Raw genomic sequence first — 21,894 nt, 5'->3', positions numbered from 1 at the left:
GTGCGGCCCAAAGAAATAGCAAAAAGACAAAAAAAAAAAAGAAAAGAATATATATATTATTCTGTCTATATTAATGTATTATAGTGTATATTAATATATTATAGCATTTTAATGTAGTATATTAGTATGTATAGGATGTATATTCTATATATATAGAAAGATTTTATATATATATATATATATATATGACTGAGTCATTTTGCTGTACACCAGAAACCAACACAACACTGTAAAGTAACTATACTTCAGTTGAATAAAGCTTATTATGATTCACCTCATTACCAGGTAGCAGCACACGGAGTCCACCCACTTTTTTGAGTTTTTGCTTGAACTCGGCCCACGTTGCATGGGCACTCGTTGTAGGGACAAAGGGTTTGCAGGGCATGGAGAGAAGTGAGTGTGTTCCCAGTGAATCGTAGAACAAGAAGGGCCACATTGCAAACACCTTGGGTCAGGATTTCAAGGTTGCAGTCTCGCAGAAGCGGATGTGTTTCATGGATGTCATTCTTGTTGGCGCCCGCTTGCATGCATTCCCTGGATTTCACGTTTGCTGACACTACGTGGGCATCATCCTTGGTTTGTGAGGAGTCCATTCAGAAGTTTTCTTGGAGGTCCCCTTGTGGCTCAGTGGAAACGAACGACTGGCATCCGTGAAGACGAGGGTTCGATCCCTGTCCTCAGTCAGTGGGTTAAGGATCTGGCCTTGCCATGAGCTGTGGTGTAGGTCGCAGACACGGCTTAGATCTGTGTGTTGCTGTGGCTGTGGTGTAGGCTGGCAGCTGTAGCTCTGATTGTACCCCTAGCCTGGGATCTTCCATATGCTATAGGTGTGGACCTAAAAAAACCAAAAAAACCTTTTCTTCTGATTCCAGCAGTAGTAGAACCATGTGTTCATTTGATTCAGGTTTCCAGAAGATACAGTGCTAACCTTGTCTTCAGGTGTGTGACCAACTTTATGGAAAGTCAAGGGGCTGCTCCTAAGCGGGTCTCTGGTAATAGCAGCATTTTTTTTTTCCATGTGGGGGCCTTAACGCCTGATTATTCTATACTAGCAAATAAAGATTTGGGACATAGTAATGTCATTCTCTGCATCTATTTAGGAGCAGGGATTTTTATATATTATCATCACCAAGGTTAAAGAGAGATCAGGCGTTCCCATCATGGCTCAGCAGTAATGAACTCGACTAGTATCCATGAGGATGCGGGTTCGATCCCTGGCCTCACTTAGGCAGTGAAGTATCTGGAGTTGCCGTGAGCTGTGGTGTAGGTCGAAGATTCGGCTCAGATCCTGCGTTGCTGTGGCTGTGTCTATGGCCAGCAGCTGCAGCTCTGATCTGACCCCTAGCCTGGGAACCTCCATGTGCTGTGAGTGCGGCCCCCAAAAGACCAAAACAACCAAAAAACAACTAAGGTAGAATGATACCTAGGCCATGGGTTTTCTACTATTAAACCCCATGCTGACAATTTACTTTAAAAAGATCCCTCCCTTTAAATGAATGTGGCTAATTTGGATTTTGTTGGTATGAGGGCTTGTGTGCATTTAGTTTGTACAATTATTTTAATTTTTATAGATGCATAAGCACTCTAAGTGTGAGAGTATATGCTTACATCAGTGGTTACACATTTAACTGAAGGTGTTGTAAAAATAATGAGTCAAGGGATTTCCTCTGTGGCACAGCGGATTAAGAATCCGACTGCAGCTCAGGTTGACGTGGAGGCTTGGGTTCGATCCTTGGCCTGGCAGAGGAGTGGGTTATAGGGTCCTGTGTTGCCACAGCTGCAGTATAGACTCAGGTTCAATCTCTGGCCTGGGAACTTCCATATGCTGTGGATGCAGCCATAAAATTTAAAAAAAATAACAATAATGAGTCAACACTGAAGATTTCCATGACTTTTCCTCATCAGAAGCTATCTATACTATGAAAAAAGGAGTGCAAATATGTATATGACTGGGTCACTTTGCTGTAGAGCAGAAATTGACACAACATTGTAACTCAACTATACTTTAAAAATTTTTGAAAAAAGAAAAAAAAAAGAAGTTATCTGTACAATACCAAAGTTTGAGAGACTTGTCAAGAAAGTTAATTCTTTGTCTTTGGGGCTAGCTTTGGCAACAGTCTTCAAAAGTAGTATTGCATTATTATTCCTGCCACCAGGAAGGCAGAATCAGTCAGTGACAGAGCCCCTAGGAACCAAGAAAACAAGGATCCCAAAACCCATACCTCCACCACCCCCCTGCTCCCAGCTCCAAAGTCCCCTTCATGGTGAAGCAGGCTCACTTTCATCCTTTTGGATCCTTTTGGAAGGTGACAGCCTGCACTGCTTCCCACCTGGGGAGATGTAAAAATGAAGAAAACTCAACTGGTTCTGGAGAGAAGCTGTCAGCCATAGGAGCCCCTCTCCTTCAGCACGCTGCCCGGCGTTATCGGGAAGTTATCTGAAGTGTCAGAGCAAACATTATTGATTTTGTAGTCTGTTTTGTCAACTAGTCAATAAGCCTTGCTTTTTCCTAGATCTTTCTTCTAGCTCCCTGCCTCTCGGCTCTTTGGAGCTTCTGTCTCTGCCCACTTCCCCTGTTGCTCTCTGTGCATTGCTCACCTCCTCTCTCTGCCTCTGTCTCTCTGTTTCGGGCTCTGGCTGTCTTGTCCTGTCTTCCCCCACTTTTCTTTTACCTCCTTCACTGTTTCTCTGGCAGCCTCAGCCAACAGAACCTCTCGTTAATTCAAACTTAGCTAATATCAGATCTACCATGATGTATCCATGTGAATTTTTTTATCAAGAAACATAAAGACCAAATTTTTCTTGCTCTTTTTCTTATTGGAGTATAGTTAATTTACAGTGTTGTGTTAGTTTCAAGTGTACATAACGATTCAGTTATGCATACATACATATATTTTTTTCATATTCTTTTCCATTAGAGGTTATGATAAGATATTGAGTATAGTTTCCTGTGCTAGAAAGTAGGTCCTTGTGGTTTGCATATTTTTTAACATGGCAGTGTGTATCTGTTAACCTCTTTTTTTTTTTTTTTGGAAGCAGAGTATTTTTTTCTTTTTTTACTATTACTCAATGAATTTTATTACATTTATAGTTGTACAATGATCATCACAACCCAATTTTATAGCATTTCTATCCCAACCCCCCAACCCACCCCCGACCCCCCAACCCCCTAACCTATCTCATTTGGAAACTGTCAGTTTTTCAAAGTCTGTGAGTCAGTATCTGTTCTGCAAAGAAGTTCATCATGTCCGTTTTTAAGATTCCACATGGAAGTGAGAGCATTTGATGTTGGTGTCTCCCTGTCTGACTGACTTCACTTAGTGTGATAATTCTCGGTCCATCCATGTTGCTGCAAATGCCATTATTTCTTTCCTTTTACTGGCTGAGTAATATTCCATTGTGTATATGTACTGCATCTTCTTTATCTACTCCTCTGTTGATGGACATTTAGGTTGCTGCAATGAACATTGGAGTACATGTGTCTTTTCAAGTCATGGTTTTCTCTGGATAGATGCCCAGGAGTGGGATATATCTGTTCGTTTCAAATTCCTAATTTATCTCACACACACACACCCACGCTCTTGGGTAACTATAAGTTTGTTTTCTGTGTCTGTGAGTCTGTTTCTAGTTTGTGAATAAGTTCATTTGAAAGATACATTAGGATTGACTTCTATCAAACAAATTGGCTTTAAGGCTGGTAGAGTTAATATGTAGAGTCATCACTCACCTGGCTCCTGTGTTTCCTAGCACAGCAGAACCTTGCTGTTCCTTACAATTCCCCTGTGTTTTAAGTAGCTGCAAAAAGTAGCCATTAGTAGATTTTATCACCCTGTTTAAAGCTTCTTCTTAAAACAAGAAAGGGTTCTGAGGTCATGCTTACATGGAACTCACTTCGTTCCAGATGCTGTGCTAAGTGCTTTACATGTAAAATTCTGACAACAACTCTACCCAGTAGATTCTGCTATTATCACCATTTTATGGATGAGGCAACTGAGGCACTGAGATTTTCTTTCATTCTTCTGCTTGTTCAGGAAGGTCCCCCCCCATAAATGGTCTCAGACAAAGACTTGATCATCGGCTCCTTAGCTTTCTCCGGAAGAAATCCTACTGGCGGAAAATTTCTGTAACAGCGACAACACGTGCCATGAGCATCTTATAGGTTGTTGACACACAATGTGCTTGGTCTGTGGCTACCAGCGTGCACAGGGGTGACATAGCTCTTAGCTCCTCCGAACCAACCAACTCAATGCACCTTTTCTTAGATCTTCAATTTCTCTCTTTTTCCAGCTTTTCCCCTTAATCCTACAAACGCCTCTGATTACATCTTCTCTTTTTTTCTCCCTACTCTCTCATCCCCAATTGCTCACTATGGATTGGTCAGGATGGGTTGTGCTTTGCTGCAGAAACAAAACAATCTGTGGCTTTATAACAACAAAGGTTATTTCTCGCTCATGCTCAGTGTCTGTCACTGTCATCTGGGGCTCTCCTTGTCCTGGTTGTTCAGGGGTTGAGGCCGATGGAGACTCCATCTAAACCAATGTTTTAGCCATTACTGTGGCCCAGGGAGGGGACACTGGTAGCAATCAGACCCCCGTTTTTCCCTCTTCAATAGTTCCGTAGTATATATGGAAGTATATACTTAAGTATATATAATATATCCGTATGATTCTTAAGTATATATAATATACCTAAGTATATATATCCATATGATTAAGTATATATAATATATCCGTATGATTCTTAAGTATATATAATATATCCGTATGATTCTTAAAGAGTAAACTATTAAGTTTACTCTTAAGTATATATAATATATCCATATGATATATTAAGTATATATAATATATCTGTATAATTCTTAAAGAGTAAACTATTGATAATAATTTCTGTTTCATGTTTCAGGTTCAAAGGAAATAATCTGGGTTGAAAATTTGTAACTTTCTTAAGCCAAGGATTCAGAAAAATGTCAAGGTCCTAGTTTTTCTATGCATTTCCTCTTTCGTCAGGTAACAGATTTACTGTCAGTGATGTGTGAATGGAGAAAAACTAAGTCTGAATCATTTTATTCATATTTTAGTTTCTACTACATATATATGTTAATTTGCAATTTGTACAGAATAGGAAATCTACCTTTTATAATTTCACCTGTCTTCTAAAGAAGAATAGTGGGAAATGGAAGCACCTTTATTTTCCGGTGTATCTCCATCAGTTTTGAAGTTCAGATCTGCAGCTGAGAGGCACTGTGTTCATTTTTCCTCCTCCCTCCCTTTCTCTCTTCTTTCTTTTGTCCTTTTCCCCCTTCCATTCCTGCAGATGTGTGAAGCATCTAGCATATTAAAATATCTTAGTTCGGAGTTCCCGTAGTGGCGCAGTGGTTAACGAATCCGACTAGGAACCATGAGGTTGCGGGTTCGATCCCTGCCCTTGCTCAGTGGGTTAACGATCCGGCGTTGCCGTGAGCTGTGGTGTAGGTTGCAGACGCGGCTCGGATCCCGCGTTGCTGTGGCTCTGGCGTAGGCCGGTGGCTACAGCTCCGATTCAACCCCTAGCCTGGGAACCTCCATATGCCGCGGGAGCGGCCCAAGAAATAGCAACAATAACAACAACAACAACAACAAAAGAGACAAAAGACAAAAAATATATATATATCTTAGTTCTTACATGTGTTGGGAATAAAACCAGGCAAACAAGGATCTCAGAAAACCCGCCTTGCTCACGGGGGAAGGAAAGTACGTGAATAAGTTGAGAAAGGAAGAGCATATCTGATAGGGGAAATAAAATAGGATAATGGGACAGGGGGTTGCAACTGGCTGTGTTAGACTGAGTCACAGAGGAAGGTCTCTCCAAGGGGCTGGCACTTGAGCCAAGACCTAATGCGAAAAAGGATCCAGGAAGGACAGCATTTTAAGCCATGGATGGAACAGAGGGGATGGTGGGGTTGAGTTTGATGCAGGTGGAAAACAGACAGAAGTGATGAATGTCTGGAGAGAGAGGAGCGAGGGGGGGTGTTGGCATCCCCAAGGACACCCCCGCTCCCGTTTTTTGGACGTGTTATTTGTGCAAAGTGTTGGAACTAAGAAGCTTGATCTTCCTCTCTGAACTCCTCTGAAATCACCAAATCAACCCTGAAAAGGAGAAAGCAATCACACCATTTTCTCTGGTGGCCTTTTCTCAAACACTTGTCTCTGACTGTCGGCCGTGCGCATTTGGTTCATCCTAAGGGAGCATGATCAATTGTGGGTTCCTCATATTGCAGGAGAGGCCTGAGGGGGGGATTACCTCTCCTCTGATAAGGGTCGTGAGCATCATTTTGCGAGTCCAGACTGGGAACTGTGATTCTGCAGGGACAAGCATATTCACAGAACAATGGGGCGCCAGGATGTAGACCATCGTTGCAGATCCAGTACCGCTGGTCACTGTTTTTATTTATTTATTTATTTATTTATGTCTTTTTAGGGCCACACCCGCGGTATATAGAGGTTCCCAAGCTAGGGGTCGAATCGGAGCTGTAGCCGCCGGCCTATGCCACAGCCACAGCAATGCAGGATCCAAGGTGCGTCTGCAACCTACACCACAACTCATGGCAACACCGGATCCTTAACCCACTGAGTGAGGCCAGGGATTGAACCCGCAGCCTCATGGTGCCTAGTCAGATTCGCTAACCACAGAGCCTTGACGGGAACTCCCTTGTCACTGTTTTTAAACAAGAGCACTTGTTTAAAATGCTCTTAAAATGGTATTTTATGAAAGTCTTTCCCTCTCATTACAAAAGAACCATGCTTATGTGTAGCCTAAAGCAAAAAGAAATACCGAGCCCATTCCATCTAGAGGTAACCAGTATTAACTTCTTGATATACAGCCTCCCCAGCACCTTCTACATTTTCTTTTTTCCTCAGCAGGAGATTATATTTTATTTATTAACTTATTTTTGCATTCACTCAACAAATATTTATTCAGCCCCTATTGTGAGTCAGAGGCTCAGGGGACAGACTTGAACAAGACAGATATTGTCAATGAGCGCATGGGAAATTTTGCAAAGAAGACATGCTTTTAAGAATCCAGAAGACTTCTGGTTTTCAGGCCCGCCAAAGACTGATATTCCACCTCATTCTCCTCTGAGGCCTCACCCAAAACCAACAAAAAGAGAAAGGGAAGTGCATGCTCCAGTGTTGAAGAAACTCAGAAGGACATTTAGTTCATGGGACAGAGAGAGAGGAAGACAGACACAGAGAGAGAAGGTTGAGCAGCAGGAGGGCAGAGATGCTTGAACAAAGTTCTCCCAGATCCAAGTTGTGTGCTGAGGGGCACAGCCGTCAATTTATTTATTTTATTTTTTTTAACACATGTCAAAGATTTTATTCAACCCATTCGTTAGTGAGGGAACCAGTAAGATGTTAAAACTAGTTCTAAAGAGAATTTAAAGAACAGGTATACACACTATACACACACACTATATATGTGTGTATGTATATATACCTGCATATATGTAGTGTGTGTGTATACATATATACAGATATATTGCATGTATATATATATATATAAATATATATAGTGTGTGTGTACATATGCATATATAGCTATACAAGTGATTCTTATCCATAGCATATACATACACGAAATCAGGAAAGCTGAAATAAATTTACTCATAGACACAAAACCATTTGTTGTCTTATATAGCAAGAAAATATAGTATTTGTGGTCATGTTTCAATAAGTGAAAAACTAACAGTCTCTCTCTCTCTAGTAGTAAAAAGTCATTTGCATTTCTTTGGACAAGAGTCATTTTCATTATTAGCAGCTTTTTTTTAGGGTCTTTTATTTATTTTTTTTAAATTTATTCTTATTTTTATTTTATTTTCCCACTGTACAGCAAGGGGATCAAGTTATCCTTACATGTATACATTACATTTTTCCCCCCACCCTTTGTTCTGTTGCAGCATGAGTATCTAGACATAGTTCTCAATGCTGCTCAGCAGGATCTCCTTGTAAATCTATTCTAAGTTGTGTCTGATAACCCCAAGCTCCCTCTCCTATCAGGCAGCCACAAGTCTCTTTTCCAAGTCCATGATTTTCTTTTCTGAGGAGATGTTCATTTGTGTTGGATATTAGATTCCAGTTATAAGTGATATCGTATGGTATTTGTCTTTGTCTTGCTGGCTCATTTCACTCAGTTTGAGATTCTCTAGTTCCATCCATGTTGCTGCAAATGGCATTATGTCATTCTTTTTTATGGCTGAGTAGTATTCCATTGTGTATATATACCACATCTTCCAAATCCAATCATCTGTTGATGGACATTTGGGTTGTTTCCATGTCCTGGCTATTGTGAATAGTGCTGCAATGAACATGCGGGTGCATGTGTCTCTTATAAGTAGAGTTTTGTCCGGATAGATGCCCAAGAGTGGGATTGCAGGGTCATATGGAAGTTCTATGTATAGATTTCTAAGGTATCTCCAAACTGTTCTCCGTAGTGGCTGTACCAGTTTACATTCCCACCAACAGTGCAGGAGTTTTCCCTTTTCTCTACACTCCCTCCAGCACTTGTTATTTGTGGATTTATTAATGATGGCCATTCTGACTGGTGTGAGGTGGTATCTCATGGTAGTTTTGATTTGCATTTCTCTTATAATCAGTGATGTTGAGCATTTTTTCATGTGTTTGTTGGCCATCTGTATATCTTCCTTGGAGAACAGTCTATTCAGGTCTTTTGCCCATTTTTCCATTGATTGATTGGCTTTTTTGCTGTTGGGTTGTATAAGTTGTTTATATATTCTAGAGATTAAGCCTTTGTCGGTTGCATCATTTGAAACTATTTTCTCGCATTCTGAAAGTTGTCTTTTTGTTTTCTTTTTGGTTTCCTTTGCTGTGCAAAAGCTTTTCAGTTTGATGAGGTCCCATGGGTTTATTTTTGCTCTAATTTCTATTGCTTTGGGATACTGACCTGAGAAAATATTCATGGTGTTGATGTCAGAGAGTGTTTTGCCTGTGTTTTCTTCTAGTAGCTTTTTTTTAAAAAAATTGAAGTATAATTGACTTACAATGTTGTGTTGGTTTCAGGTGTACAGCAAAGTGATTGTTTTATATATATATATATATATATATATATATATTCTTTTTCATGTTCTTTTCCAAATCAGGAATGGGCCCTAAAGAGACAGCCACTAATGCCCCCTCTTTCTGTGTAGCCCAGCTGATAGATGATGGATGAAACCAAATGAAACATGCATGTACATACACACACACACACACACACACACATGCACACACATCTTACACACAGGAACACACACATGTCATTCCTAGAGGAAGCTGTCTGTAAATGCGGCAAGGTGTGGAGAGGAGCTCTGTAACAGAAGTGATTCTGCTCTTACTGATCTGGGTTATCTGGTTGAAAAAACAAAGAGTAAATTACCAAAACTGATGCCGAGAGTGGAAAAAAAAATTTAAGCAAACTATCAGTGAATGTTGTCATAGAGACAAAGAAATTTTTTTAAAAATCCACAGAAATACTAGATGCAGATATTTTTTTTTTTTATGGCTGCATCCACCATGGCATATGGAAGTTCCTGGGCCAGGGATTGAATCCAAGCTGAAGCTGTGACCTGCACCACAGCTGCAGCAATACCAGATCCTTTAATCCACCAATCTGGGCTGGGGGATTGAACCTGCACCTCTGTGGTGACTCCAGCCACTGCAGTCAGATTCTTAACCCACTGTGCCATAGCAGGAACTCTGCAGATGATTTTTAAAAGAAATTAAAGCATCAGATAACTCCCATGCTGTTTAACCTCTTCTAGAGACTACAGGGAAGAAACGTCCCAAATTTTTATGGTGAATGCACCATCACACTGATAGCAGACCCCTCTGAAGAGAGCAAAGACCCATCTCTTTTTGATCAAACACAATTCAGACACAGATTCTAAGCCTTCCTGCTCCGTGGAAGAGGGGTGTGACCACACTGCACTGTGGGATTTCATTTCTCCCATCAAAGTGTATAACTAGGGAGTTCCCATTGTGGCTCAGTGGGTGAAGAACCCCACTAGTATCCATGAGGACATGGGCGATATGGTAGGTCCCTGGTCTTGCTCAGTGGGTTAAGGATCTGGCGTTGTTGCAAGCGGTGGTGTAGGTCACAGATGCGGCTCAGATCCGGTGTTGCTGTGGCGGTAGTGTAGGCCGGCAGCTGCACCTCTGATTCAACCCCCAGCCTGGGAAAATGTCCATGTGCTACAAGTGCAGCCCTAAAAAGAAAAAATAATGTATACCTGATGGCCATTTTTAGTGTATTCCTGGAGCCTTCCATCTTTAAGCCTCCCTGCATCTAAGTGGCTGTATCACTAGTACCTCTCTCAGCGGGCCCCTTACAGGCTCTCCCCTCTGCTTGGCCGGAGGGTTCGCTTCCATCCACGTTCCATCTTCCGTAACATGTTAGAATCTTTGATGCACTACGTCTCTTCCAATGCCTTTATTCCTGTGAGTCTTTGAACGTATATTCTCCCTTTCATCTCATTTGAATGGCATTTCCAGAGGAAAACCCAACATACATTTGGCACGTATCCATCTGATGAATCAGTAGCTCTTAACAGAGTGCTTTAAATACAATTGATACAGTATCCTATTTGCACCAAAAAGTAACAATAATTCCTTAGCATCGTCAAATATCTAGTCAGATTTCCCCAGTTGTACCATAATTGTGTTTTATCGCTTCTTTTCCTGAGCCATCGCACTCTAAATCTGCATCTGCTTTTTAGATTTCATGTATGTGAATATATTACCATGTCAATAATGATGAGTTAATTGCTTTAATTCTCTCCACTGCTTTCGGGAAATGAAGCTGACATACGGAAGCCAGACGAGGTCCTGTTAAGCCCTAGACTCCTCTGTGTACAGACGGGTGAGCTTCTTAGAGAAGCGAGCTCCCTGTGACTGTGGGCATTCAAAGTTGGGCCTTGGTCCTTTGGAGGAGAATCACAGGGCATGTTCAAAACAAAAACGTGAGAAGGAACCAGCCCGTTCTTAGATTTCTTGCGGCCTTAAGACCTTTCTGTTTTATTGGAGAGGTGGGGACAAAAGACTAGGTATACACTGCTTCAAAATTCTGAAAATTCTGGGAGCTCTTTTATTGTATAAAGGAGAGCTTCTTCTAGGGGCTGCTCGCAATCTTGCCTGGGTCTCAAACAATCGTGCTGAAAAGGAACACATTTTTTAATATAAAAACTCACTGTATTGTATTCCACTGAAAATAAAGATTGTTCTATTTAAGAGAGACAGAGAGAGAGGGAAAGGGAGGAGAGAAGGGCAGAATACTTCATCAACTCAGTAACTGGGCTTGAGTCACTGGATATAAAGTTGAATTTAGTGTTTGGGGTTAAACCACCTTTCACTGTCCTAATTTTTTCCCAGTGGCAAATTTCCTTTTTTTTATTTATTTTTTCTGACTCTCATTCAGAGTGAAGGACGTCAGAAAGAGAAAGGCGAATACCCTATGATATCACTTAGATCTGGAACCTTGTGGCACATGTCTTTGACCTCTACAACTGTTTTCACGGAACAGGTTTCGGGTTTTCTCTGTCAGCTGAATGCCGTTGTTCCATTCCAAGGTATGGAACCAAACAAGGATGGCATCATAGCCTTGAGTGCAAGCCCTCTCAGAGAGGGTCCTTTTCCAGATCACGTCTCAGAATATCAGCAAGAAACCTGAAAATGCCCCTGCTCACCCATGGCCCTACCTGGTTCTCAGAACGCATTAACCTTCTGGTTAGCACGCGCCGAAGGCAGTGTGCATGTCCGCGTTTAGAGCTGATGTCACTGAATTTGTGGTTGACAGCGTTTCTTTTCTGCAGTTCGGTGAAAATAAGGAAAACCATCCATGAGCCTTGAACAGGTAACATGAGTTTCAGCGCTGCATTAAATTGTTTACATGCATGAATTAGAGTGACTTTTATCTCGCAATCTAGATCCCCAGGGGTTGCATTCTCTTCAGAAAATGCTCAGCCTGTACTTGCAGCCAGAGAATGATCATTTCCATGCTGCTAATCTCATGTGGAATCTAGGATAATAATCTGGTTTGAATAGGAAGCTAATATTGATGAGCAATATTCCTTCTGCAGAAAAGAAACCACATATACAATGCTACTCAGTTGTGCTTGCAGAGCTGCTTCACAAGAGTTGGGCATGACCCATGCCTGGCTTAACTTCTGGCTCCTGTTGTAGGAGAGAGCAGGTTAAAAATAGGAGTGGGAGTTCCCGCTGTGGCGCAGCAGAAATGAATCTGACTAGTATCTGTGAAGATGTGTATTCAATCCCTGGCCTCACTCAGTGGGCTAAGGATCCAGCATTGCCAGGAGCCGTGGTGTGGGTCACAGACGTGTCTTGGATCCCGTGTTGCTGTGGCTGTGGTGTGGGCCTGCAGCTGTAGCTCCTATTCGACCCCTAGACTGGGAGCCTCCATATGTTGCAGGTGTGGCCCTAAAAAGACCAAAAAAAAAGAAAAATAGGAGTTTGTCTCGTGGCTCCGTGGTAACGAACCCAACTAGTATCCCTGAGGATGCTGGTTCGATCCCTGGCTTTGCTCAGTGGCTTAAGGATCTGGGGTTGCCAAGAGCTGCGGCATAGGTTGCAGATGCGGCTCAGATCCCATATTGCTGCATCTGTGGCCTAGGCCAGCAGCCAAAGCTCCTATTCAACCCCTAGCCTGGGATCTTCCTTGGGCTGCACCTGTAGGCCTAAAAAAAAAAAAAAAAAAAGTAAATACTTGGAAGATTTGCCCATTGTACCTATAGCTTCCAAGGAAAATCTCAGAAAAATGTTATGCTCTGGGCACATCACAATGTTGCTTTTGTGAAAATTAAATCTCCAGTAGAATTTTTCAAAAATCAGGTGGTCTACCTCTCCATCAGCCTTCATCTAGCAAATGTTTGGCATCACCTGCGATTGGCCATTGAGTGAGTCCTGTTCTAAATTCCCATATAGACGTGGTTCCTGTAAAGGCAGCAATGAGACAGATGCCCAAGCTCATCTTCCCGTTCCCCTTGTACTGCCCACACCCCTCATGGGGTTGGGGGGACATGCAGGATTTATTCCCTTGCCCTTCTGCTCAGAGGAAACTGTGACTAAGTCTTTCTGTGGTTTTTCCATCCATTGGGGATCCAGTTCTTAGTGGGAGGGCAGGGGTGGGGTCGGGGCAGAAATAAAATAAAATTGTGCCTTTTGGTTTGAACATGGTTGATTGCTCAGCCTGTAGAGTTTATGTAGAGAAGATGCTCTCAACTTGGAATCTCCCAAAAGCAGCCCCTAAGAAAAAGATTCAAGTGCAAGTTCATTTAGTTGCAAGGTGAAGAAAACGCCAACTCTCAGATATCGAGCAGGAAACTAAGGAACTAACTAACAGAGAACGTTCGACAGCAAGGGGTACATTGCCAAGTCAGTTGCCCTGGTAGATGATTGGCGGTTAATCTTCCTGGAGACTGGTGGCCAGTGTAGGGTGCACATGTTATCCATCTGAGGGGTGAGCGTGCTGGGTATTCCTACACCAGCTCCATTCCACCATTGACTGAGGCAGACCTGGGCACAATGTTGATTCTCCCGGTCATCCAGCCCACCATCCAACGGGCAGTAGACATCGGTGCCCAGAGGAAGCCCTCAGCAATCAAAGTTATAGTCGCAAGTCTGGCCAACTTTCACTAAAGCATTAAAGATATGGTCAGGATTTCCATAGTTGCTCCAGAGGGTAGGCTTTTGCCTTTCCCCTGAGAGAAATCTTACTTGGCTTTTAGATCCTAAGCATATCTCTTCTCCTCTTGGGATCTCAGTCTCCTTATCTCATGTAGGAGTCATGGCACTGAGTGGAGGGGCATTGGATTCCGTCAAATGGAATCTTAGGTCCACACGAACTACTGTTCATTCCTCTGAAGCTTGACCATGCTTGTGTATCATGCCCCCAGCAATTACATTAATAACTTGCATCTGCAACGAATGGATGACTTTGAAAATCCTTCTTCATATTCTTGATTGGGATCCGAGACTCATGGAAGTCTCTTCCTGGATGAAAGCTTCTGGTGCCTTCTGCAGCCCCGTGAAATTTCTCCTGAAAGCAGCAAGATGAGCATCAAACCCCTTTGCCACAAAGCACAAATTTTCTTTTTCAGGGGGTTTGTGGTACAGCGGAAATAATCTGACTAGTATCCATGAGGATATGGGCTTGAATCCTGGCCTTGCTTAGTGGATTAAGGATCTGGCATTGCCGTGAGCTGTGGTGTAGGTCGCAGAAGTGGCTTGGATCCTGTGTTGTGCAGCTGTGGCTCTGATTTGACCCCTAGCCTGGAAACCTCCATATGCTATGGGTGTGGCCCTAAAAAGCCAAAAAAAAAAAAAAGATACTAAAAACAAGGATATGTATTACTATATGTATTACTCTTAACCAAGTAGATATCTTTCATATATTTGAAAAAATTTTTAATAGAAGTATAGTTGATTTACAATGATGTGTTAGTTTTAGGTGTACATCAAAGTGATTCATATATATACATATATATATATATGTATGTATTCTTTTTCAGATTCTTTTCCATTTAGGTTATTATAAGACATCAAATATAATTCCCTGTCCAATGCAATAGGTCCTTGCTGTTTATCTCGTTTATATACAGTAGTGTGTATCTGTTAACCCCAACTCCTAATGTACTCCTCCCACCCCCCTTCCCCTTTACAAATAATAAGATTGTTTTCTGTGTCTGTAAGTTCATTTCTGTTTTGTAAATAAGGTCATTTGTATCATTTTTTAGATTCCACATACAAGTGATATCGTATGGTATTTGTCTTTCTCTGTCTTACTTACTTCACTTAGTATGATACTTCTCTAGGTGCATCCGTATTGCTGCCCATGGTATTATTTCATTCCTTTTTAGGGCTAAGTAGTATTCCATGGTACATATGCACCCCATCTTCTTTATAAGTGGATATCTCTTACAGAAAATAGAATGCATTTGTCAGCAGAGATGGGCTTCATCTTGAGTGTAAATGAGACTGTCACTCACCTCATTTTCTTTTTCCATTTGCTCCATGGCTGGGTCTGTGTATTGCTCAGTTCCACATCCAGCCCCCTGGCCTCTGGCTGAGCAAAGGGGTTTAGAGGCTGATACTCTGGTGGTGAGTTGACACACACAACTCTATGCATAATCTCAGAAACTCAGATATTCACTTAGGTTGAGCCTTATGTCACTTTTCCTGAACTCTAAGACTGTCACTTAAAGTGGGTCCTAGGAATTGGGCAGTCTGAGGGCATAGTAGAACTGTTGACACATGAAGCAGAGGTGTTTGCTAGACTGTGAAAGGAAAGAGAAATTTGGGGCAGGCCACTGCCATTTTAACATCACTTGAAGACACAGAAGAACTGGAAATATGATAGGTTAAGGTGACCCAGGAGGATGCATCCTTCCCTTTATCTTTCTAACTCACCTCTCAGTGCCTTTGTGTCTGAGGATCAGGTCTCTTTCCTTGATTACAAAGGCAGGGGGGAAGTGCCATCCTCGTTATCAAGAATGGCCAATGAAAGCTTTTGCGGGCAGGCTCTGAATTCTGTTTTGAAAAGGTCTTGTGAATCAAGAGTGTGGGGGAAGCACTAAGCATGGAAAGTAGGAAGGGCAAGCCCCCTGGAGGTGATGGGCGGAGGGGGCTTTCCCCTTCATTTGTTACAGATGGGGAGAGAAAGGCTGCCTGCAAGTCTAGTTACTTCTCTCTGTAAAATGGGACAGGACGAGATAGATACTCCGTTGTTTTCCTTGTGCTGTTTCCACAAGGGACCTCGGACCATGTCCTCACTCCATCCCTCAGGAGAAGGGGTCTCTCTGATCAGTGAGGGCAGAATTCCATGGACCACAGGCACCTGCATCTTTCTTGGGCAGAGCAGGTATGTTCCACACTTGCACGTAAAATATGGTCTCTGCCAACCTCCCCCCATTTCCCAGAAGAGCTTCTCAGTAATAGAGTGAACAACGTCTTCCAAGTCTGTTTGAGTTCTTCAGTCTCTCTCAATTGAAAGCGAACAAAAAGAGAATGCATTTTCACCATTTCACCCTGAAATGCACCAAAGGCGCCAAAGACCTCTCTTGAGAGTCAACGGTGAGGTCAAAGGGCAGTCTTTCCAATTACACCGCAGAGAATGGGGCAGCCTGCTAACAGAGGCACCGGGGATGCTTCCACAGGCCAGTTAATGTCGTGCCTGAATTTGAACGTGTGCCTGTGCCAATCCTATGCTTCGTTCCCCCCTAAACACAGTGATGCACAAATGCAGTCCCTGACTTCGAGGAACTCAGTGCTTAGGATGTGTGTAGGAAAGCGGGCTCTAGACATGCCTTAACTTCTGCTGATGATAAAGAGAAGAGGCAGTTCCATCCTTGGGTGATAAGTCTGGGGCAGGGAGCCATAGAAGGGGAGATCTTCAGTATAGGTCAGAGAGGATTTCATGCAGCAGATGACATTTGGCACTGAAAATAGCAGTTAAAAAGGGATAGTGGGAAAGTGTGCGGACAGAAGGAGCCTAGCAGCAAAACTGCGGAGGCAAGCCGTGCGTGGTTTTTAGGGAAAAGGCTGATGTTTCCCTGTGGCCAAAGCATCATCCTTTCTCTGTTTCTTAGATGGGGCAACCAGGGCCAGGAAGTTCAAGTGATTGACCAAGGTCGCAGGGTTAACCCTGGCCTTAGAACATCATCACCCAACACTCTCTCCACCGCCCCGCCCATCGCCCAGTCCCACCCGAGTCACCACAAACTCAGGACCTACATCACTGATTCTGGCTCAGCTGTTATTCCTGCCTTCTTCCTAAGGGACATAGGATGAGTCTAAAGTTGGAAGCAAAGAGAAATGAAACCTCCCAACTTGGGGCCGAGGCAGCATATGTCTTCCAACTCCTGGGCACGATGGGGCGTCTCTTTAATGACTTTCCTAATTCTACCCACAGCCCCCTCGCCCTTGCATTTCAGTATGGGTTGCACATATGGTGCTTCTCTCTTCCCAAGGAATTGGTTTTACTGATATCATTTCCTGTCACAACCTTAATATTCTTTTAATGGACTGCTGTTGCTTGCTGCAGAGTTAATCTGTTATCCCTTGTTATGGAGACCTCATTCCAAACGCCAAAGCAGAGAGTCGTGTCTCTGAGCTAAAAGCACCACTTTCTTTATGCATTTGTTTGTTTCAAATTTTGACGTTTAAATGATCTCTTTTTCTGGGTTGTCAAATTTTGAGTTTAAGACATGACCGTTCATCAGTTTGAGTCCTTTCCACTATTAGTTACAACAACAACACAAATATATACTTTTTAAAAAATAATTCTATTTAAATGGGAAAGTCCAGTTCTTGAGTGGACTACAGGTAAAGTTGGATCAAGCAGATCACCAGTATCACTAAGGGCCAAGGTTTTCTCTGCCTCTTCACTCTGCCTTTCATAGTATTGTCCCATCCTTAACTTAGGCACAATATTGGTTCCAGAATGCTTGCCTGCAGTCCCCAGAAGTCTACATTTGCTGATTGGTAACATCCAAAGACCCCAGTAAATGTCAGTCTCATTGACCTGAAGTGTGTTGCATGCCCATCTATGATATATACAGCAGGTTTAGGAGATGTGCTGACTGGCTTAAGGCTGATCAATCAAAATCTCTAGTTCAGAACTTGAGGGATCATCGTAGGTAGGAAGGATTGAGTGCTGGAGCAGGCACCTGTGAGTCAGCCTGGACTTTGTGGATAGGAACTTAGAACCTGAGCATCTACATTTAAATACCAGCCCCATCACTCACCACCTGAGTGACCTGAGAAAGTGACTTCATCTCTATACCCATCATTTTCCACATTTGTAAAGTGGGATTAGTGTGACAATAAGATACTTCACTTTTAAAAGACAAATTCTTGGAACGACATTCAAAGTCCTTCCAAAGGTTAAAATACAGACTAAATGAGGGATGTCAGCCTCATCTACTGTCCTTTCTAAACTTGACAGCTGTACAAGGCACTATATTTAGTTAAACATTTTAAAAAAAATCTTACTGAAGCATAGTTGACTTAGAAAGGTATGTTAGTTTCAGGTGTCCCGCCAGTTACACATACGCATATATATATATATATATATATATATCCATTCCTTTTGGGATTCTTTTCCTGTACAGGTTATCACCCAGCATTGAGTAGAGTTCCCTGTGCTGTAAGTGGGTCCTTGTTACTTGCCCATTTTATATGTAATAGTGTGAATAGGTTAATCCCAACCTCCTAATTTGCCCCCTCCCCCGCAACATTTCCCGTTGGGTATGTTGGTGCTTCCTAGCTGCTTTCAGCCACACATAGCAACAACAACAATCCCAGACAGAGAAGGGGATATTGCATCCATCGTACATGCAAGAAAACCACGGTTCAGAGTCATTCAGTAACTTGAACATGCAAATCAAATGACCAAGTTGGCCTGGGCTCAGAGCCCTTTCCAGTATGGAGCACTTGAATGTTTGACTTACTTTTTTCACAGTTCTAGATCTGCCCTCTCTTAATACTGTATCCACAAGCCACACAGAGCTAGTTTCATTTGCATTAATGAACAAAGAGTAAAATTAAAAGTACAGGGAGTTCCCATCATGGCTCAGCGGTTAACAAACCTGACCAGCATCCATGAGGACCCAGGTTCGATCCCTGGCCTTGCTCAGTGGGTTAAGGATCTGGCATTGCTGTGGCTGTGGTGTAGGCCAGTGGCTACAGCTCAGATTCCACCTCTAGCCTGGGAACCTCCATATGCCGTGGGTGCAGCCCTAAAAAAAAAAAAAAAAAAAAAGACAAAATAAATGTTTCTACTGTAACCAAAAGTTCTATTCATTGGTCTTCACTAGTGTACACATTAAATGCTGCATGTCATGTTATCTTTTCACAGGCAGTGATGGGGAATAATAGGGTTAAAGTCCTGAACCGACATTCCTTCGTTGTCCTGGTTAAAACACAGGTAGATCAAAACAGTGGTGAGATTTAACACAAATGAGAACTTGAGAGCAAACAAAGACAATACCTGGCGCCACCCATAATCCTTTGTGTCTGTATCATCCCGTTGCCAATCTACTGAATAGAAAAGAGAAGAAAATAATACAAAGAAATAAGGAAACCCGTTGGAAAAACAAATTCCATTTTCGGGCAAATTTCAAACACTCCCTTCCATCCTTGTCTGTTCTTTCTAGTCTCCAAACATCACCGGTTCTTGGCAGCAAGGAAGGTCCTGAGTATAAAAACGGCGAGCAGAAGGGGCTTGGCAGTTTTAATAGACACATGGAAAGCGACAAGGAAGCTGGCACCCTGCCTGAGAATGATTTGGAACTGTCTCACCGTTTCTAGGCCAGACCGTGTTTTTATCATTAGCTTCTCTGGAAAGGACTCTTTGGTCCTCAAAGCGTGTTGTGATAGGAGGACAATCCCATGCTCGAGAGGGTCTGTGGCAGAGGGAACAGTGAGGGCGTCTGGTCCATTGACTTCCCCTTCTTTTCCCCTCGGCGCCCCTTCCTCGCAAAGCCTTAGATGTGTCTTTTGTGAATGGGGCGTTGGGGGGTGTCGAAAATGGCACATGGTGTAGGCAAGTGGAATTTGCCATCGAGCAAAAGAAGCATTTCCTCTTGCGGATCTATTACCCGGACAGCCAGGGCCAGCCCTGGATGACAAGCACTCAGCCTCTGTGTCCCCACCAGCATCTGGCTTTCTGGCTCATCCTCCCCTGCACGTGCGCAGAGAGGCAGCTGGGGTTCTTTGGCAAATGACGGGCACCACCCATCATTTCCAAGACCCGTTTTCTTTGGCTCACCTTTGACCCACTCATTGGATGGGTTTTCCCTCCATTTGGATGCTTGCTTTTCCCTTTCTCCATTTTTTATGAAGACTCACTGCGTCAATGACCACCCATTAAAAAAAAAAAAAAAAGAAAGAAAGACAAGGCCAATGAATTCTTCATATGCATCTCGTGTGACTGTGTACCAAATATTTTAGAGCTTCTGATGGACAAAGCAGGACTTTAAATGCCCTCTGCCTCAAGGGGAAAAGTGTGTTGATTGGAAAGACATGTCATCACAACAGTTTGTTTCCCCCTGAACATTTATAAAAAGGGCTGCTTTTCACATAACTCCAGATAAAAATGTGTCATCTTTAGGGATTAACACGTAAGAACAGAAGCAAAACCAACCAACCAACCTAAAATGGGTCTTAAGTTCTATGCATGAGATGATTTTTATCTGCATCTTCAGTTAGAACTAGGAAAACTTTTACAGAGCAGGTCCCAAGCGTAAAGGTGCCCTTACTTCTCTCCACCCCAGACCTTTGTAACACCCAGGCAGAAAGAACTGGAGCCCTCCTACAGGGCTGGCTGGCAGTGGAGTTGCAGGATTCTGTTTGGACACAGCTGGCATTCTGCTCGGGCTTTACTTCGGAACTTCAGACACACCAGTGTCTTCTGCTTCTGCCATCCGATTGGTCACTGGGCACTGTTTAAAAGCAAGTGCTGGCACAGTGTCCAGGAGCCAATCTATTTATTTAATAGCTGAGTGCCTTCTGTTTGCCAGTAGTATGGACCTCTGATGCTTGATAAGAATAAAGATTTTTTCTTTCCTGAGTATCTGGCTCACACTTAGAATGGAATTTAGAATGCCAGGCTTTAGGCTGTACTCTAAGAGGGGGGTCATATTTGACCATAATTTGTGCTGGGATCGAATTGTGATCTGATACAGGTGATACGCAGGCATCAGTCTCTCCTCCGTGGATCAGCATCCCTCCCCGCCACCCCCACCCCAATATTCCAAGACATTCTCTTCCTTCAGAACATCAGTTTCACAATGGTGCCTCCGCGTCACTATCATAGCCTGAAAGAAGGCTGCTGTGGGTGCACTGAGAGAGCTCTTGGTGGGCAAAAAGCCCATCTTACCCTGTGTTTTGGATTGGTTCCTTCCTTTGTGTTACAGCAGACACCCTTCTCCGTCTCTTAGAATCTCCGTAGCTCTGGCTGTGACATGCAGATTAAGATCTGTCTTCTGGCACCATCACTGTGAGAAATCAAATGTACAATAATAATGGAAGTGCATTTGGTGGTTCGGATATGCCGGGGACTGTTGGAAAAACTTCACCCGCATTATTTTTACCTGGGCCTCACCGCCGCTCTAAGAGATGGCCTGCTCTAGTTATTTCCATTGACGAGATGAGGAAACATCGTTTAAAAGAGGTTGAGTAGCCTCCTTGGCTTGTGTGTGGATTCAGGTCTTGAAAATATGACTCTGGATCATGCACTCTGAAGTATCCTCACAATGGGCAGGGACAGGACATGCTAATTAATACATGAAGTGCTCTAAAAATGTAACTTACCTGTGTGCCCTCTCATAGTCATTCCTGGTACTCCTTATACTCCAGTAGAATGTCCACCAAAAAAAACCCAAGTCGTAGTGGAATCATTCTTTTTTTCTTTTTTCATCACCATCCCCACGGCATATGCACGTTCCCCGGCCAGGGTATCGAATCCAAGCCACAGCTGCGACCTACGCCACAGTTGTGGCAATGCCAGATCCTTTACTCACTGCACCAGCCTGGAGATTGAACCTCCAACTCTGTAGAGACCTGAGTCACTGCAGTCAGATTCTTAACCCACCGTGCCACAGTGGGAACTCCTGAAATGACTTTTAAAGAATACCCCAGAACACAACACCCAATATCTCAAGACTTGGCCTAGCTTCAAAAGGCTCGACTATGTAACATACGCTCTACTGGAGCAGAAGGAAACCTTTAGAAGTATGGATATATTTATGGCCTAGATTGTGCTGATGATGGTGTCATGGGTGTATACTTTTCTCAAAAACTCTTTAAGTTGTAAGCATTCAATGTGCACAGATTTTTGTACATCAAT

Source organism: Sus scrofa, chromosome 3 (assembly GCF_054392235.1).
Source record: "Sus scrofa isolate SSC_HxYL_T2T_F1_AM1 chromosome 3, Sscrofa_HxYL_maternal_Yorkshire_Landrace_v2.0, whole genome shotgun sequence".
Classification (NCBI taxonomy): Eukaryota; Metazoa; Chordata; class Mammalia; order Artiodactyla; family Suidae; genus Sus; species Sus scrofa.
The sequence above is the reverse complement of the archived record's forward strand: the minus strand, read 5'-3'. Positions refer to the sequence as shown.